The 19,385-nt window shown below is 36.4% G+C and overlaps 1 protein-coding gene across 1 annotated transcript in view; it reads right to left on the bottom strand.

The window, feature by feature from the left end:
• Window positions 1-19,385, bottom strand: part of ANKS1B (ankyrin repeat and sterile alpha motif domain containing 1B) — a 456,808-nt gene that overhangs the window by 343,642 nt on the left and 93,781 nt on the right. The window lies entirely within an intron of this gene.

The raw sequence follows: 19,385 nt of genomic DNA, 5'->3' as shown, positions 1-19,385 counted from the left end.
GGATATCTGACAGAGAATAAAACCTAACTTTTATATATAAAAAAGACGCTATCCCTAAGAAGGAAGTAATATAAGCTAAGGGGATCTTGCTTCAATAGTCACCTGTTGTGTTTAGAAATGAAAAGTACAGCAGTATTACATTTGCCTGGATCAGTCCAAGGTTTTTGCAGAAAAAAGATAAATTCAATCAAAACATGAGGTTTCAATTTTTATTTTATATTTACCAATAATAAACATGTTAGCATATTTTGTAGGCAAAACTTTATTTAAAAATGACCTGTCTTCTTTTGTTTCATTAGCTAGAAGGGAAGAAAGATATGGGAAAAAAATCATTCAGTTGTAAGCATATTGGTCTCCATGATAAGGGAATAATGCTGAATTTTGCTTAAACCACTATCCTAATTTTTTATGACAAACAGAAACAGGAGGAGTGGACAATTCCCATTTATTTATGCTATTTTGCTACACAAGATAGTCCACCCCAACTGAATGAATTGTAGTGGCAACTTTTATTGGTTTCAGGAGGAGGAGGCGGCAAGTTAAGCCAGTAATGAACGACTTTTAAAATCTCATGTTAAAAAAAAAAAAAAAGACAACAAAAAATGTGAATTTTACTCACATCTTAATTCTTTGCCCACGTTTACATTGGAATATGTAATAGCTGTTCTAGCCTGTTTGACATTTGTTTGTGCAGCCTACCTGATATTCAGATACTAAATGCTGTCTTTAGGAATGATTGTTTACCATGAACAATCTTTCAGAAGTGGCTGGATTTTTGCCTGACCAACATAATGCTGTTCGAGAAACGGCTGACCACATCTATTAATCTGGTGGTAACCTTAGCTCTAAAGCACTGTTATAAGGCCCATATAAAAATTTAAAAAAAAAACCCAACCAACAAACAAAACCAAACCCCAAACACTTAACTGCGGATTATTTTAGCCAATAGAATAAAGAAAAGTGTGGAGTCTGCTGCAAGAAAGGGAATGCAGAGGTGAAGGAAAATTAGGGGGGGAAAGAAGTGAAGAGGCAGCAGCAGTTCTGAAGATGAACACAAGCTGATGGAAACTGTAAGAGAAGCAAAGGCACAGCACAGATAGCTACTAATTCAAATTGTGTAACATCTGAGGATCATTTAGCCTTTGACTCTTGTGCTAACTTCTTAGACATAGATGTGGTTGGTATACCATTATTTTAAGCAGAAAAAAAATATTTCTAAATTCTATTTCAGCTCACTCACCAAAGATGAGAAACACGATATATCCATCGCTAATAGTCCAATTCCCCTCAGTTAGAAAATGGTTGTTCCCTTGTTGCAGACTTCATGAATCTAGGCATATCTTCTAAAGCTAGGCGGATTTATTTACTTTTTATTTTAAAAGTCAATTTCTAAAACATTCTTAGCATGATATTTCATGAGGTTATTTTGACAGTCAAGTGGTACCACAGAATGCGTTGCCATAGCAACCAATATTCCTACACAGATTATTAAAAGGATCGAGTTAACTCTGCAGAGTGTGGGTCGTGAAGGACTATTATTGCTATACATTTGCATAGACAAAGGAAGCAGACTACAGGTCTTTCCCTTCTATTTATGATGCCACCTTCCATGGCGGTTTCCTTACGTTTATAGTGTTGTACCAGAGGATAAAGTGCTTCTTGCCCCCTGGAGCAAAAAGCAAAGAACTGCAGCAGCGCTAGGTACAGGAAAGCGGGTAACACACATTAGCTGTGACTTTACAAGCCAATGTGAGTGAATGAAGACAAGAGTCACTAAAAAAAAAATCCACCAAAAGCATAGTCAATGCACCTTCTAAGGTAAAAAATACACATGCGTAATATCAGAGAGAATTTTTTTTACACAATTAAAGGAATAATGAAATTCAATACATTTGAATCAAGAGAGTACATGTGAGTATTTAGCCATTACTGGAACAGAGTAGAAAAAAAATCATAGCAAAAATATTATTGAAAAACCAAAAAAATGCACAAGCCAAATGAAAGAATTGCATTATTTCCATTAGATTTATTTTATATAAATCGCCTAAGATAGAGCGGATATCACACAAATTTAAATTAATGTTGTCAATATGAATGAGAAGAAGTGGGGAATGGTATACAGGCAGATCTCCTAGTCATTCAGAAAAGGACCAGTCAATATCAGAGTTCATTAGACACACTGTTGGAATAAATTGACTGGTACTCTTACGCAACTAGACAATCCAGGTATGAATTACATGATACAGTCAAATTTACAGACTACCGCAGAGCAGGGTTGGCTCTTTTTATACTTAATGAGTGATTTCTGTCTTCTTGCCCAGATTTCTGCTACTGATAAAGCACTAAAAAGGAAGCCTTAGGAGAAACGTATGCAAAGGGTCAAGAAACTGGTATCTCTATCACCTTTCTCACCCATCCCTGCTGCCAGAAGCCCAGTTCTTCCCAGACAACAGGTGCAAAGGGAAAAGTGGGAGCTGCTGCAGGGATAGAGCTGCATTTGCAAAGAGGAGTGAAAGAGTTAATAGTTGCATGACAGAAAGCGGAGTCAGAAGTTCCCCAAATGGGGTAGACTGGGTTTGCATACCCTGGGGACAGAGAGGCACCTGGAGGAGACAGGTGAGATACAGAAAGACCTACAATCAATCCACAGACCTCAGACTGTCACAAAAGCCTATAAAACTCCTGACCCAGACCACCCAGTTTTCCCGCTGTTCTCTCCCAGCCTTCATTGCTTTCCCAGAACTCCCTCATTTTTCTGTTCTGTTGTATAATTTAATTTTGCCTCCTCAGAGATCCTTTGGACACGAAAATCTAATTCTGTGTGTGCTGCTGGGAAGCCTTGAAATAGCCCTGTGGGAAGAGTTTTAGTGAAACTGAAGTTATTTATGCCTACTTCTCAGAGAAAAAAAAAAAAAAAAAAAAAAAAAAAAAGAGAGAGGAAGAGATTTCTGTCACCTAAAGAAAAATAGACACAATTGAGAACCTTTTATTCATGCCTGTTTTGATTCCAAAAAGTAAATGTAGTTAGAAAATGCCACCTAGCTCATAGTTGCTAAATTAATTGAATTTGACATTATGAAATGGTTAAGTCAACATAAACTGCAATATTAAGCTTCAAAAAGGCCAACTCTGCCTAAGCTAGAAAAGTCATGAGTATAAGCATCATATATCCTTGAACAAAACAGACAGAAAAAATATAAAAAGAGAAAGTTGGTAGGGAAACCACAAGACATTAATACAGAATAAAAGACTTAATAAAAATTCTGTTTTTTACTGGAACACTGAATTAAGTGTTAAAAATTGCTTATAGCAGTAAGAGACTAACAATATAATTTCTCCATACATAAAAAAGAGAGAATAACAACTTAGCAGTAAGGGAGTAGGAAGATCTAGCATAAGGACATTGGACCATTACAATTAGTGCCATTTTCCATGTACTCTGCTGGGCCTGACACATCACCTCTGATTTTCAGATCTGATGAGCATTTAGATTATGCCTTTTAAAAATTTAAGTATGGAAGTCTTCCTTTTCATGTCTTCATCTACACAAAAGGCAAAATTTGCCCAGTAGGATACGTTAGACTGAAGGATACTTTATTCTGTAAATAGGCTATTTGTTCTCCCAGTAAATGTATGTAAATCAGACTGGCTACCTCAATAACTTGACATCTCTCTCCTGGTCTAAGAGAATAAGCCAAAGTTTACCAACAGACAGAATGATAAGTATACACCAAAAAACAGAGAAAGTCTGTTCAACTCTTGAATGTCAACAGGAAAAAAAGAAAAGAGAAAAAAAAAAAAGAGAGCACCTTTAATCTTAACTATTACTTAAAGCTACCAAGTTCACAGCTCAAGAAGCTTTACACCATGTATAAAACACAAAGTTCTGGTCTTCCTTTTTTACATATGGCAACAATTTCCTGACTACCATATGACCTCACTGTCTTGTCAAGTTTATGAATACAGTAAATCACAAAAAAACTCTTATTTCCTTTTATTCCCTCTTTTTCTCAGTTTTTAATGAAAACTGGTCTGCTTTCAGCCTGGACATTTGTAAGCAGCAATTGCTAGGCAAAGTGTGATATAATTCCCTCCTTTCAAGATACTACTTTCCTGTAGTAATCCAGTGAAATCTAAAACCAAACATAAAAATGTTCCTTTACTTCTTGTATCTCTGTTTTTGTATAACGATAATCCGTTTGCAGCATATCACACATTAAGAAAACAAGCTTTTGGAAATGGAGCAGCAAAAGCAAAATTCGGAAGGCAATCTCCTTCTGCTTATGGAAGGCAGAAAGCACCCAGACATTTGATAGGGTAAATGCTAACACTCAGTCTGGAACAATGAAGTCAGTAGGAGGTTTCTTCTGAAGAAATAGTTTGTCAGGCATAGAACCATGCAAATATTTCATATGATTTGAACCGCTGGATTACAGAGGCATGCCTGGCCCAAAGGATATGTAATTATGTCGTGAAACACAAGTGACAAAAAGTACAGTTCTATATTCTAATAACTCTAATTTTATGTTATACTAAGAACTAATAAAGAGGGAAATTGTTCCTGAATATCCACTATAAATTAGGCTGAGCAGGTTGTTCTCTGCTGCTGCTGTTCCCAGCAGCTGTAGCAGCCAAGCCAGCGACAGCGGAGCTGGGATACTGTTCCTGTGCTCTCAGTGCTCCCCCTGCTGCTGCCCAGGCTGCTCCCAGGGGAAAACGCCTGATGGATGCAGAAGGGAAAAAAGACAGCACTTGGGCATGAAATGTAATACCATCAGTGACCATTTTTCCACAGCAGGATCCCTATGTTAACCAAATGTACCCTTCTGGAATTCAGTAAGGATCCTAACAAGGAGGAGCCTCATTTACAAGACACGTGCTATCTTACAGATGAACCACAGTGAAACATTTTGGTGGCCTGGGTATGCCTTTCCCACATCCCCCCGAGGCAGCCTTCTCCCTCCTTGGTGTTTTTCCATTTCCCATCCTCGTTATCTCACCCGTCACCTTACACTGCACATCTGCAGCTATTCTTTCACCTGTATGTTCCCAATTTACACTTCTTTCGTCTTTTCATTCGCTGTGAGTCTGGTTAAAGTTTGATTGCACCTCCTGTATTCAGCAATGGAATACCAGGAAAACAAGGACGGTCTCGTACCTAAAGCAGCTGAATGTTGGAGAAGTGTACTCTGTACCTGCCTCTGCCATAATCCCTGTGGGACGCCTGGCATGTCATTTGAACTTTCTCTGAGACGGTCACTAAGTTTGTGTTCCTTATTTCCTGGCTATATTGAAATTGTGAAGGCAAGTTGCAGAAGTGCCGGGCTACATCAGAAATCAGCACGAGATACTCCGTGTCCATTTTCAGTGGTATGTGAGACGAAGTGCTCTGAAAAATCCAAGCTCTAGCAGTCCCAGACAGGGAGAATCTTAACCTCTGTACCACTGCACATCAACCAAGCTACATGTGATAGTATTTTCTGACTGGGGCTCCCTCCGCAAAAAACAAAACTTGTCCAGAAGCAGTCACACACTTTGAACTCAAGGACAGTAACGTCTGAACGTGGGAAGAAACTCCTGTAACTTGAAGTCAGCAGTCATGGTAATTGCCTATATGTAACAACAGTAAAATGTATTAACTTTAGGCAAACGTGATTAATTCACATACATGACGAAAAGTTCATGAATGTGTAGTTACTGCCCCTCAGTGGGCAAGTGCTATTGACACCTATCATGATGCGCACCCCAGAAATTAATCATCCTGTCTTCAGAGAAGGATCTGATAGTATGCAGTAAATATACCCTGGAACTAGTTGGCATGTACAATGCACAGTGAAGAAAGTCAAAATTATAAATAAAAATAAGATTATAAAATGAATGAGTACCTCTGAATGTGTTTTCAAAGCAGGGCCATACGTCACAATTTTTTAATTCATCCTTGGATATAACATAAATAATGACAATTAAGACAATTCTGAATATTTGCACTACTGTCATAAAAGGATGCATACATATATATGATGCGACAAAAGTTTTAGGATTTAAAAACCTAACAAGCTATTAATTAATCAGAAAACACCAGGTATAAACTGAAAAAGATACCTTTTCTTCCATTGATAAACCAATTAGGATTTTTCAAGACTTATGATAGCTTTTCATTCACTAAAAAATAACCACAAAAGAAAAGATGGCCCATCAACAGACTGTCATTTATTAATAAAAAGGTTGATCTTGGCTAATTGATTTTTCACTAAACATAAAATCTTTTGAACTGAGTGTGGTAATCTTCATATGAAGGGTATTTCATCTATACATAAAAGCCACTACTAGGACACTCCTATTCAGTGATCTGATATTTTGTGTGTACATCTTAAGTGCAAAGCAAAAGACACCTAAATGTATTTCAGTAAAAATCTTCACTCTTCTCTAACTCCTGTTTAATTTTGCCATGTGGGTGAAGATTTTCAAATGACAGAAAATTCAAGAACTCCATAAACCATAAAATTCCAGAGAATGGAACACTAAGTGCTTTTAGTAATTACAATTTAACCATAATAAGAAGGTACGTCTGCGAATGATTTAATGGGTGGAGCCGATAGAATTTTCATTTTTAAGTATCTTGGGAAGCATACACTGCATTTGTTTTTCAGTGTGAAATAAGTGGTATGAAGTATTAGCTGCAATACGCACTGTCCTGATTCAAAAAAAGCACTTAGAACATAAATTCTTTTAAACTAGTTTGAACTGTTTGCAAGCTAAGCCTTTAACATGATCTATTTAATTTATTGATTAAACTAATTTCTGGATTGTTTAATCTATGGATTAAACCAGTTGTCTTTAACGCATGGAAATATAGGCACTTTCACAACTTATTTACTCCATCCTATTACTATTCTGTTATCAGGACTGAACTGCCTTCCAAACTAATTTCTCCCTCTTAACTTTAGGTAAAATAAAGTGAACCTGTGTTTTAAGCACTTGTCTAACTTTGAGTACGTATGTAATACTCATAAAACAGACTATTTGCCCACTTAGTATCAATTTCAAATGTTTAATATCAAAGCACTTCTAGTGCTTTGCTTGACCAAGGAAAAAGAAGTTAGCACGTTGAAGCATAAAGCCCCAAGACAGAATTCAAACCAGCAAGCCATAGAGACTGCAAGGACACTTTATGCTACAGAAACGTATTTCTATGGATGCCTTTCCATCCCATAGGCATAGTAGATTTGACCCAAGTTGGTATGTAGGGAGGGTATACGCAAATGTAGGCTGTGCAAAAAATGCAGGAATTAGGTAACTTTTTTTTTGAGCCTTGAAGTTTAAGCACATGAATAGTTCCAATTAAGTTAATGGGATTTCTCATGTTAATGACAGGCTTATGTGTCTCCCTGAATCAATATGCACATGACTCATTCCAAAATGTGACTCACTGAAAAACTCATGCACCAGTTGAAAAAGAAGAAACTGGTAATGAAGGGTATAGGAGCCTGCAGAAAAGCAAAATCAAGTGTTAATATTTTTAGAAATAGTAAACAGAATTAAAAGCTTAAGCATATTCACCTTTGCATAAAGGAAAAAAAAAAGTCATTCAAAGTAAAGACCAGCATTTTGGGCTTTAAATGTCACAAAAAGAAAATATTGCTTGGAGAATAACTACAGAGGCATCTCCATATTTAAAATCCCCATACTATCTGAATGTTATCATATAACATTTGAAAAACCCAGTGCAGTGTAATTGCAAAGCAAATCAGCTGTAAAACATGTATTTTTCTTTTTTTAAAGTTGTGGAAGAGAGGGTGGATAAGTGGGTGGCAGAATGATTAAACTTATAGAAAATACATTATTTGTCATGAAATAGAGCAGAAGGAACAGAAATTAAAGTAGGGGAAAAATCAGGTGGTAAGTGAGTAGGCAGAAGTCACCACTTTATTACTCCTCCAGTGCACAGCTTTTTATTTAGCATTCATATTCTGAGTGAAAGCGTGTTACTGAATATGCAGTTATTATTCCATTAAGTTGCTGTTGACTTAATGAAGGACATAAGAGAAAATCATACCTGAATAGACAAAGCCAATCTAAAGAGGAGCTATATACAGCATTGACTTAGTCACCTGAAAATGAATGTTGGTTAAGACCAGATAGTCAAAGAGGCCTTTAAGAACATTTGTACTACATTATCTACAGATCCATCAGTAACAAATCACTAGTAGTTTACCATATTGCCACCTAAGTACTAAATATAATATAAAAACAATGCAGTAGAATAGCTGACAGTCAGTTGAAACGTCCTGACAGCCAAGTCAGTGTGCTATTGAAGTTGCAGGCCTAACTGGAAAAGATCAGTCAAATAGTAATCTACTTTTTGATCTCAGTAAAACACGCAAGAGTTTAGACTCTTCTAGAAGTATTAGAAAAAAGGACCATGCACACAGACACTCTGTAAGAGAGGCAGAATACTATCAACTGGACAACAGCTCTCAGTGCAGCCTGATTTACACGGCAGGTGGAAGTGGAATTCAAAATCATCTTCACTAGGAACCCAAAGGTTTTGCTATGGCGGGTAGGAAACCCCGCCAGCGTGGAGCTCACATACCGTAAGCTCCTGCTTTTTCCTGTCTTATATTATCATAACAGTGATTTCACTGCAGCCATCTCAATAACCAGTACTACCAGAAGTTTTAGGACAGTGGTTGCTCTTCCTGTGCTAGCTCATCTGTACTGTTCTTTTTCTCTGTGGTAGATTCAACATAGTATGTACAGATCTACTGCAATACAAGCACACGTTTATGTTGTTTTCCAGACATACTCCTAGGTAGCTGAAGAACTAACACTTAAATTCTTTCTTCAGCCAGTCATCATATAGTGTCTTAAAGGCCCTGGGAAATACAGATAAATAAGTCAATCAGTAATGTGCCTTCACCTATAATTCCTGTGTAACACTATATTTCTTATGAAGTACCTATCGCTAACTAAGTCATTTGTTAAAACTATTTAGATTCCTTAAAGGAAACACCATTTTCAACACAGACAAGGGCAAGGCAGTAAATATTCCAAAACACATATAGAATCGACTATTAATAATTAAAAGAAAGACCAGCATAAGAATAAAACAGTTGTACATTTTAATATTACTCTTGTCTAAGATTGACAGACAGTGCTGAGGCTGCTTCTTTGCAGGCTGCAAACAGTTCATATTCCAGAGATAGCGGGCAGAGCACCAATACCCACACAAATAATAGCAGTAGTATTAATAGAAACTGCTCGATCTCAAATAACTACTGAAGCAAATAAAATTGAAGAGCCTCTTCTGAGGTTTTCCCTCATGGCACTAAACTGAAACTTATAAGTTTAGGAAGGACAGATGCCAAGAGAAAAGAAAATAGATGATCAAAACTGGTGTAAATCATTCAACTCTTACACTCCTCTGGACAAGTAAAGAAACTGGTGTAAAAACAAACACGTGCACGCTCAGGTAACTGTGGTTTCTGCTTTTAATCTCAATTTAAAAACTTATACCACTGAACTCAGCCAAGGGTTTCAGTACATAGTGAAGTTACAGAAAAGCTAAGAGGTGTATCTATAGCACACTGTTGAACTGTATTAATTCCATGGCTAAACATTTCTAATGCATAGTAAGTATTAGGCAGTTGCGCCTTAACTCTGAGTTACTCCTTATCTTGTATTTTATAGAGAATCTGGTCCAATAAATTTTTCTGCTATTCATTTTCTACTTGTTGAACTTATTCACAGGGACTTTAAAAATCTGCCAACAGAATGCAATGAAACTCTATGTCATGAGTGGTCAGCTACTTCCAGACTTAAGGACAAAAATACTTATTTTTTTATATGTCAATTATAAAATAAATGTGCTTGTTGCCATTAGGATATAACAAAAATAAAATTAAGCAAGTAGACCAAACAAGTTGCCCAATTTCAGCTACTAGACAATTATTAAAGAAAGCATTCTTTTTATATTAGTTTGTCATGGGTGGTAATTTTTTCCTGTGAAATACAGCAGAATACCTACCATTAGCATTACTTGTATACCTCTTATTAAGAAGAAGCAAAGAAGGGAAACTGGGACTGCTGCTGCTAAGAGAGTTCCTACTTATTCAACTTCAAAAGAATCAGAATACGGTACAGTGAAACCATATATTTACACTTATCCTCACCCCTTAATGGATCCTGTAGGGGTTCACACAGCTGTGATGGATGAGTAGGCTCCATCTTCTGTTTACACTATAGGGATAAAACTATACTGTTCCCCTCACTGCAGAAAACAACCGAGAGACATACCCATATGGTTCTCACTCTTCTCATGCATTTCCTATCAGATGGTGATCATCAGGCTTTACTGTCAGCTCCAAGCTTAATGACTTTATTCTTATACTAATAGAGTAGGCACAAAGTTAGTATTGACTTTAGGTATATACCAAGGATATTTAAGATATATATATCTTTTTTTCCTCTACTGTTTGTATCCTGTTGGCTAGGTAGAACACGCTTTTATTCTAAGGTCACTATATATTAAAAAAAACACAATAAAATCTGCACTGGTACCTGCTGCACTGACAATAGTGACAGAGTTACGGAAATATTACAGAAATACCTACCTCTGTCACATGCAGAAACATCAAAAGCTAAAAAGTTCTAGAATTATGTATTCCTTATTTAAAATCGCAGGACAAAAAAAAGAGTACATTTTAAAGCAGTCTTTCTCCTTCTTTCCTTATTAACTCAGTTATCTTTCCCCTAGGGTAAATATCTGTGTGACTGTGAAAAATCTCCCACATATTCAAGCTCAGGCTTTTTACAAAATATCAAAGCTAATTTTTCAAGAAAGAAAAAAAATGTTTTCAGAAATTAAAATCTAACCATACTTAAACGTTAGAGAAGTCCTTCATATTCCTTACAGATCTCGTACATTGTTACATAATCTATTGTTCAAATGCAATAAACCAAATAGATTACTAAGATTTCCCAAACATTTCTCAATCCTTAACGGTAACACTGCCAATCCGCTGGAGGGACATTTGGATCTTGATTAAGTTGCCTCTACGCTGAGGTCCAGCGTCTATCTTCGGGCACTCTGCCTAGCCTCTAGTCCAAGTCCTTTGTCGCACCTGCCAGCCCCTGTAGGTGTCTCAGCTGCTGACCAGAACAGCGCTAGATGCCTATGTTTATGCAACTGACTTGAGGGTTTATGGTGGGATTCAGCTGCCAAGCACAGGCACCCAGCGTCACTTTAGATACTACGGGGTAGCTGATGACCCTTAGTCACTGTTCCTGAAGGCACGACTGAGCCCGCGTTAGCCCCAGGCAAAAGGCACCTTGCACATCCGCAGTGACATGAGATACTTTAACATTAAAGCAGCTGGATCTCACCTTTGGAATTTCAGCACCTACTGGTGACACTCTGATCAAACAGGGAGAAAATGAATTTTAAGAGAACAAAGGAAGATCATGATGAAACGAACTTCTTGCTCTTTTGTGAGGGAGAAGTTGAAAACCTGATTCCGGCTGGAACACTAGAGAAAAGTCTAAGGCGAGAAGAAACCCGAGGGAAACACAGGGCAGGAGTCCATGACAGATTTTTGGTGGACCTCTAGGGAAGGTCAGAGCTTGAGGAAAACATCTCTGGTGACTGATATCCTAGTAATAGCAGTCTTCCTGATGATTTGTTTTGTAATAACATGACAAAGAGAGACTTGAGGTTAATATTGCAAAATCACCTGTCTGGGTGGAAATCTCATGGTACTATCTTCTCTTTCTGTTCTTCAGAAGCGAGTGAAATTCACTCAGAAGACCCCAAATGAAGTTGGAGACTATAGCTTAAAAATGGACACTGTTGTACACTGCTGCATACTCACAGGATGATGGACACTGAGGGTATGGAAGAAATGGAAGAGACAAGTGTTCTGCTGTGCAAGCCTGGCAACAGTGTCCATAATGGCGCAGGCGACTCAGGGATGTTAAAATTTTTTTTAAAAAAAAAAAAAGAAAGAAAGAAAAAGGTACAAATAAGCATGAAAAAGAGGTTCTCTAAAGCACTGAATAACACACAAGAAGAGAGATTTAATTAAAGCAAATATACTTCATATTGGGAAGATGATCTCAAGATCAGTTCTGATAGAGTCCTCAGATCCTGGCTAATCCTGTTGAGATTAGTAGATTTCTTTGGTATTCATCTAAGTATAATGAAACAGGTTCGTCTTCAAACTACGTATGTGCTCAGCACTACAACATATAACGGTCTGTGAACTAACATGGCCCTCGTGAAAAAAAAAAAAAGTGTAAAAATCTACTGTGGTTAATTTAATTTAATAATACATAGCTGTCCAAAGGATTCCTGAGTGGATAAAATATTGCTAATCATTTCAAGAGCACCCCAAATTTACATACAGCTTTATAGCCGTAAAGACAAACAAGCTCTTTGATCTGAAAAGCTTATATTATAATTACTTTATATGGAAAAATGCTACACCCATATCTGAGAACCTTATGTAAAAGAGATTTAGCTAAGATGAAAGGGTCCACAGCAGGGCAAGTGAAGTGGTTGGTAGCATGGCAAGATTTACATACAAAATAAACTTGAAAATGCTAGGATTACTTAGTCAGGAAAAAGAAAGCTTTAAGAAAGAACAATCCTGAAGTACTGCAAGTTACGGGGCATGTGCACAAATTATTTTATATTTCTTCTTTTCTACTCTGTCATATTTTACTGTGTAAGAATAAATGGAAGCATATAGTCAGTTTTTCAGTCAAAAGAAAATGCCCGTACATACAGCACATGTTCTGCAAAACATAGTAATACAGGGTCATTGCAGTAAACAATGTGACAGATTGGAGCAAAAGGATTAGATACATTTAGGATTCACCAGTGCAAGCTAAACACATAACAGCATCCAGAGAGATTCATTTGTCTGTAAGCTATTTTCCTGCAAGCATCTGATAGTCAAGGAATTTGCCACACACATACGTAATTGGACAGACTGGTTAAATATTCCAGAAAATCATTCTAGTGGAAAGGGAGTAGGTGCTTTTAAATGCAGATTAGATGAATTGGTGGCTTGGAAGGCACCTTCCCCAAGTTGTACTTTACTCCATGTAATTTAAACCATACTAAGTGTTGTCATGTTTCGGGATTTTATATTCTTAAATAAGTGCTGACTATCTCACAGGGTATGTCTGTGCAGCACGCTGGAGGATTGTCTAGCAATACTTCTACCAGAAATCACAGCAGCAGGGAGCTGCAGGCTAATTTAGTTGGCTGTGAAGCATGCCACCGGGCAAATTATTCCGTGTAGAGTCCCACACGGCAGCTGTCAGCATCCGTCTAACACAGAAATCTTTACAAAACTGTATTGAAGCACAGAATAACCTATAGATACAGAAAATAGCCTATTTCAATAACTACAGAACATAGGTTAGAAAAGGCTAGATTAAAAATGCCTAAACTTCCCTTGGTGATGTAAACTATCTAACAGAAGGGACAAAAATTTCTATGAAGTTGGTACATTTCACTCTGCTTCTTTGCAATCACCAGCTCATGTTTAGATAGAATTTAGAAATCATTTTGTAAAGTAGCTTATAGCAAATATATCATTCTATGTTGACCAAGTGGATGCTTGGTATTGCATGTCACACTATAAATGTCTAATGAAAAAAATAACCGCAACAACAGTTTCTCTCAGTGGGAAATACCACTGTGTGCATTAGAAACTGGGACTAACAGATGGTTTTTAGTTTGGTGGTAGCTGTTAAAAACAATTTTTAAAGTTACATAATCTTATCTTCAGAGAGTGGGTAGACCTTTGCAACAAGGGAATCTTAAAAAGTAAGGCCTACATATCCTAGGAGAGGTGGCCTTCATATTGTTATTTCCCACAGAAATAAGAGTCAGTACACCCGTGTAAAATGAGATTCAAAACTGAACTACGTCTAAGAGTTAAAGAGCAATCTAATACAAAATTCTTGCAATGTCAAAATTGAGCAATACATAAATTATCTATCACTATTATAAAAAGGAAATTAAGTAAATCAACAATATTCCACATGCTGACCCTCAGTACAATTCTCTTTTTTTTAAAAAAAACACCAAACATCAAGAATACCAGCAAAATACAGCAAAGCGGTATTACCAAATTCAATAAATGTTACTATATTAAATAATTTAAAATTTATCTGCTTCTCTCCATGGAGTCCCAAACAATCAGGCCTGATTGTCTTACTATTCCCCAATGAATAAGTAACCAAAATTGGTTTTGAATGTGTTTTTAATGTATCCTCATTAGTCGTCCATTGTATATACTTCTGGCTTGCTCATCATCATTGTCATGTAGAATTTTGTCTCTCTCAACAGTGCAAGTTTATGACATTGTTAAAGGCTACCACTTTTGATCCAAGACAGTAATCATTTTAGTCCAGCATATTTGGTCACTCTTAGCCATTATAATATTTCAGCCCAGACACTATTTATTTAAATGTTATGTTAAAAAAAAAAAAAAATCAGATTTCTTGAATAATGCTACTAAATTGTCTAACTCAATATTCTTCAAAAAATTCCAGTGATTATTACTTTGTAAAATAAAAAAAAAATATTCTTTTTGATATGTGCTTTTTTTATTAAAAATAATTGTTCTTTAGAGAAAAAAAGTAATAAGAATAACTGACTTCTAAAGGACAGTGCGTAACTTTTATTACTTCTAATACATTCTTTCTTAGCCATCTTCTTTCAAAGACACACCATTCTATGCTTTCAAATCTCCACTTAGATACAAACCAAACATGCTGTTAGTTTTATTGCCTTTATATACCCTAATCTTCTCGATATTATCGACGTTAGAGTAAAAAGTGAATCTTCTCTGTGAATACATACCATCCCTGTTTTCAACAACGTTAATACAAGATGTTTTCAAGCATATTTTTTTCATGCTCTCTTAACGCACATAAGTATCAACTCCCCTTTCCGGATGACAGAAGTAAGCAGAAATTGACGTTTATAGGCCTGTGATGAAATCCAAATCTTTTTCCTGACACTACACAGAACCTTTCTTCATGTTTAAATTTAAATTACTGCTGCCAGCCTTTATTATCTATTATATAACCACATTAAATTTAATCAGATATACTGCTGCCACTTCTGTGAAATCCCTCTGAAGTGCAGTCACTATGATCCTACATGCTTTTACTATCTTCAGTTTTATTCTGTAAGCAAAAAAAAAACCCAAACCCAAACAGGGGCACCTTAAAACTCCATTACCTGGAATAAATACTGAGAAACTTAAGTAAAATGGTTTAACGGATATTCTGCTGTGAACAGCACAAAAGCACTTTCTGGAACTATGTCGTCTTTAATCTAAACTCACGTCACATATCCAAAGACAGTAAGATATTGTATTTTTACTTGCAAATCAATACGGTAGTTTATGTATTATCCTTCTGAACACAATAGCATAAATGTAAAAGTAAACGTGGCAAGCAACAACCTACTACACAGGATTAAAGGGACTGATCTGAAGAAAATACTTCAATTTCGAACTTCAGTTTTATTAAGTGTATATGGCAGATTATTATTTTAAAAATAGTTTTAGTTCAAAAATTCTCAAGACCTAAAAAAATATGGAGAATAGTTATTGTTACTAAGTTAAAAGAAAACAACACTCTTCAAATTCATTCTTAAGTAAAGACTGGAAACATATGATAAACTTTTGAACAAAGAATAAGAGGAATCTCTTTTAAAAGTCAATTTTAGGACAAAATTATTAAAGTAAAATATCAAATTTATGAAAGGAAAAGATTGAGATGTATTGTATCCAACACGTACATCTTGCAAATATATATATAAATATATACATAAATATATATATATAAATATATATAACTTATACACAGAGATATGGAAGTGTAGATGTTCTTAATATCCTATTTTTTGTTTTGCAACCACAGGCTGTCCAAAGAAAATAAAAAGTAACATATCATTCTCTGGTATCCACAGGAATTTTTTCTCACATGGACATAAATCCCATACTTTTCTGATTTTTTTTTTCAATTTAAGAAACACAATAAGAAAATATATTGCAATAAATACAGCATATTTCTGGTTTTAATATTACATCTAGAATCATTTGTTCTCACATAAACACATATATAGGAACCTCAAACCTGACAAGAAAGCTGTAATGATGTTAGTTAGTACTCCAAGGACAGAGGAATCTAAATTAAAGCAATTTACTTGCAGGAGGTCAGGAAGATTATTCACAATATACACTTTGAGATTCTTCTGTTCGTTTTCCCAATACAATTTTTCAGGTTCGCTGCCTTGCAAGTTATACCTGTTTAAATTTTATTACTTGCTCTTGAATCACAGAGATCTGAATACACACGATGTGTAACCTCTGTGTTGTAATACACCTCTAAATTTAGCCCTGATATTTTTGTTAGTAGTCTAAAAGTATACCATGATGTTCAATAAATTCTCCTCTTATAAGAATTATAGGTGTTTGCTTTTAAGCAGTTTATACTAAGAACGGTGTTAAAAATGCATGATTTTAATGTAGCAATGAAAAAAAGTTGGAAAACTCATATAAGATGGCTGCTTTTGTTCTTGAAATTACTGAGCCAGACTGCCATCTATTGGAAAATAAATATTTTTAAAATTATACTTTTTTTTAAAAAAAAAAACAAACCCTGAAACTACTATAAATTATTCTCAAAAGCTGATATTGCTAGCAATCATACTTAAGACAGCTCAATTTTTTAAAAGGAAATGCCTAAGTTCACTAAACTGTGATGCAATCAAGGATTTTCTACACGTTTTTCCACCTCATGGTTTCTGAAACATGCTTTGAAATACACCACCTCTTCTGATTTGCTGAATGATCAAATCTCTGGTTATTTGGAGCGAAAGGTTTGTATTTAGCAAACACAGAAAACCTGTAGTGTGTCAGCACTGAACAATACACAAATATAAAGCTTTCCCAGCTCACCTGTGCAGCAGCTATCAGGGCTCTCCATGTCTTTGCATACACAGAGGAACTAAAGAGCATATTCAAGTCACAATGACCAAAATGGGAAAAAAAGGCAGGAAGGAACTAGGAGTAAAAATCTATAAATCTACCATTAGTCCCACCCACTGCTCAAACCTTTGAGAAAAATGGGCAACTCCAACTGAGATGATGCCTAGGTGTGTAAATGCCTTTTTGGAGCTCTCTCTGAAGCAGCATAATAACCCGCATTTCCAGTTGCAAAATTATGTCCAATCTGGCCTTTAATTTTGTGGAGACAATGTACAGGGAGTTGATGTCTGATATCTCATAATATACATGTTTTAATGTCTGGTGAAGATAGACTAAGAAACATAAAAATAATATTTTACATGACAGCATAACAAAAGTACACTGAAACACAGTCAGAGTTGCAAAATCAAGCAGTGAAATTATAAAGTTTTCAGAGTAGCTTTAACTTGACTTTCTTGAGTTTAGTCTTTATAATGTACTCTTCAAGCAAAAAAGACCACGTTAACTTATTCTCATCTGACTTTGTGCTATTCAGTAAACAAGAATTCACAGTTTTCATCCTCTTCATTAATTGCTCTCCTCATTCAGGAAGCTAACACAGTCTGCTCTTCGAGAACTCAAAATTTTTCCCAGTTTCCCTTTAAGCTTTTGGAATGGAAGTGTCCCGTGGGGACATTTTTACTCATCTCCAGATCCGTTCCTATTTACATCTACACTGTGGTGTCTATTCTTACTCTTCTTGCTTTTACTTACCTCTCCATTGTATCTTCCCTCTCCCAGATGTTCATGCCTTCCAGTCCTCAAGATCCTGCCCTTCAATTTGCCTATTCAGCTCTTCCATGTCCTGAGGAAACTTAAGAGTCAATACAGAGCTGACTAGTACTTTGGAATTAAGGTGACGAAACCCAAAATTTTCATCCAGAAAGCTCTTTTTCAGTTTCACCTATCCTCAAAGTTGTGCAAACTCTGCTTCCTATTTGACTTTAAAATACTATAAGCACATAAACCTCTGGTTTTGTTAGTGCCTATGTCACACGTCACACACCTGCTCAACAGAAACTTATTAAGTAATAAAATGTGTAGTGTTTTCAATGCAAAACTTTATGAAAAGAAGGAAATCCATTAGTCCAAAAATACCAGAACAACTTGCCAACTGGTTGGATGACTAACTGTTCAATAACTCAGCAAACAGAAGAATGGATTCAATTCTGTCCTTGGCCTGAGAGTTCCAACCCACGACTTCTTCAAAAGAAAATGTAGTATTCTACTGGTGCTGTATCACTGAGCAACAAACAACACAAGATATCTGAGGCCAGAAAAGGAACAGCATTTGCTAATGAATAGCAAGCCCTAAGTCCTACTCTTAGGATTGCACTGATATTTTTCCAGTGGTTGTAAAATCCAGAAAGAATACTGGAGGGGATCAACAGGCTGATGGTCGGTGCTTTTATTCGGGAGACTATAAATGCAATGTTGAAACCCACCCTTATGCCATAGAGAGAACCGAACTCCACTCTTCCACTTTACAGATGAAGCCTTTTCCTGTTAAGTCTCTGCATTAAAAAGCAAGCATCCCCACTACCCTTACACTAGACAAGCAGCGAGCCCTGCTCTTTCAAATAGAAGAGGTTGGCACTCAGATTCAGGAGAGAATTCCAGGCTGTGGATCCTAGATAGGCAGACACTTCTTTCTGCAGTCCTGAATCAACCTAAACCTTATTTAGCCAGAGCAGTACCACAGGTGATCTGACCCTCTGCAAAAGAGCCAGTTGTTAAAATAAAACAAATGCTTTGAAACACACTCTGCTTCTTGATGCTTTCTCTTTCCCACGCCAATGCTAGCCTCAGGAGGTGGCTTCTGATGCTCCTTGCTCCAACTTACTATGTTTTTGACCCACAAACTACTATGCCAAAGAGAAACTCCCCGGTCTTGGCCTCCTATTTCTCTGAACAATAGCATGATGCAAAAAAAATGCAGACGTCTCCTAGCACTCAGTTCCTTTGCAGAATCTCCCCAAGGGTCACGAAGTGTCATTTTGGAATCTGTTCAGATCACTGGACTACATGAGAAGTTGAAAAGCCTTCACCAGTCATCCATCTCTGGAAACAACATTTGTCCAGGAAATGGCATCATCTGACACACTACCAGGGACCTGACTTCTGTACATCTTCAGAGCTGATGCTGGCAGTGTTAACAATAAATAAAGAGAAGTTCCCACTTACTCTGCTGAGCTTTCTACAGAAGCTTCCCAGGGAGAAGAAAACGAAAGACAGAAAAACTAAGAAACTTTCTCTTCTTTAATACATATCCAGGGAAACTATTTCTAACTCTGCGTATCTATATATGTTTCCACTTCTCTCTTTCCC

Source organism: Charadrius vociferus, unplaced genomic scaffold (genome assembly GCF_000708025.1).
Source record: "Charadrius vociferus isolate BGI_N301 unplaced genomic scaffold, ASM70802v2 scaffold72, whole genome shotgun sequence".
NCBI classification, from domain to species: Eukaryota; Metazoa; Chordata; class Aves; order Charadriiformes; family Charadriidae; genus Charadrius; species Charadrius vociferus.
This window is presented reverse-complemented; position numbering and strand designations above follow the sequence as displayed.